This window comes from Urocitellus parryii, chromosome 8 (genome assembly GCF_045843805.1).
Source record: "Urocitellus parryii isolate mUroPar1 chromosome 8, mUroPar1.hap1, whole genome shotgun sequence".
Classification (NCBI taxonomy): domain Eukaryota; kingdom Metazoa; phylum Chordata; class Mammalia; order Rodentia; family Sciuridae; genus Urocitellus; species Urocitellus parryii.
Genome location: NC_135538.1, coordinates 17,013,581 through 17,015,400, shown reverse-complemented (window position 1 = coordinate 17,015,400; position 1,820 = coordinate 17,013,581).

The following is a 1,820-nucleotide window of genomic DNA, read 5'->3' as shown; positions in this document are numbered from 1 at the left end:
ATGGTGCTATTAAGACCTGGCAGGTATAGATGAGAAAGGACAACCTTAGAAACTGAACAAAGGTACATTGGACCACACAGAGCCATTATGAACAACCACAGGGCAGAAAATTAATTGTGGCAACCATCTTAGTGTTTTTTTTTAAAATCCAGACTGGGTAAATTATTTTTAGAAAGAAAGTTATGTCTCAGAGTTCTGCAGACTGGGAAATCCAAGATTGAGCTGCCGAATCTCATGACAATGGTCATATTGGATAACATGGTGGAAGGGCAAGTGAGTATAAATGAGTCAGAGAGAGTAGTAGGAAGTAGCTGAACTTAAAACAAACCCACTCTTTCTATAACTAACATACTCATGAGAAAGCAACAAGAATTCATATGTGGAGCACAACCCTCAGGACCAAATCTCCTTTTAAGGGACCCATCTTTTAATATCACAGTAGCAATTAAATTTCCACATACAGGATACTGAGGATTAAACTCTGGAGCACTTGGCCACTGAGCCACATCTCCATTCCTATTTTGTTTTTGTTTTTTTGAGACAGGGTATTTAGTGCCTGAGTTGCTTAGTGTCTCATTTTTGCTGAGGCTGGCTTTGAACTCAAGATCCCAAGCCTCTGGGATTATGGGCATGTGTCACTGTGCTGGGCCAATTTTCACATAAATTTGGCAGGAGATATTTGAACCACAACAGCATTCACAAACTGGGGCCCATTAGCTAACTCATCAGACATCTCTGTTCCTTATCTGCTGGTATTTAGGGCAAAATTGATCCTTTGTACTGAAAAAATCTCCAAGGTGCTTAAATAATTGTAGAAGTAGGGTAGAGGAGATCAAGAACATGAATAAAAACATCCTATTAAAAGAAGGAAATGTGTCTTCAGCTTGTCTCTGGAGAAATAAAATTTTTTTAAATGTGACTGCATTCATTCTTACCCAAGATGGCAGCATGGGTAGTCCACATCTGGTTGTCAATATCTAAAGCTGAAGGACACATCCCAACAATTACCAGGATGATTATGGTTGCTACCAGGCTGCCTTAGGGCCAGGAGAGAGAGTGCACTGTTTGAGGAAATGAAACCAGAATGAAAAGGTGAGGCATGACTGGGAGGGAGAAGGAAGAGATGAGACCAGAATACAGGCTACACCAGGAAGACCTTCTAGGTTCTAGGATTTGTAGATTCCTTTTTTTCTTGTCATAAAGAGAACCTGAAAGGGCTGTTGGGCCAGAAGCAAGGTTATAACTAGTGTTCATCACTGCAGCTTGTCTGTTACGGGTAATGTGCATTTAGAGAGCCCTCCAGAAACACTGATACTCATCTCAAAGAATCATGCCAGGAAAATCACCTGATGGCATATCTTTTTGGTCCTCAGTTACTGAAGGACTATAATGCCAAATTTATTTTGTAAGAAATATATTAACACAATTGATTAATGATCAAAATATAGTAACAATATACTGCATTCTTGAAAATTCCTTAGGGAAGAGATTTTAAGAGTTCTTACCACACATACAAAAAAATTAATAGATAAATGAGATAATGTATACTAAATAGCTTCAGTTGTCCATTCTACAATATATCCAAATATCAAAAACATCATGTTGTATACCATAAGTAAATGGTATATTATCAATAAAATATTCAGCTGAAATGCCATGCTAAATATAAAAAAAGTTGGTAGAAAATTCATCCTGATAAAATTGAAATTTAAGAAAGATCAATTTATATTTAACAAAATCTAGGCTATATTGCAATTATTCCTTAACTTTCAAAAGATAAATAGCATGAGGGTTTTGAGAGGGTTATTCATATTTTTTCA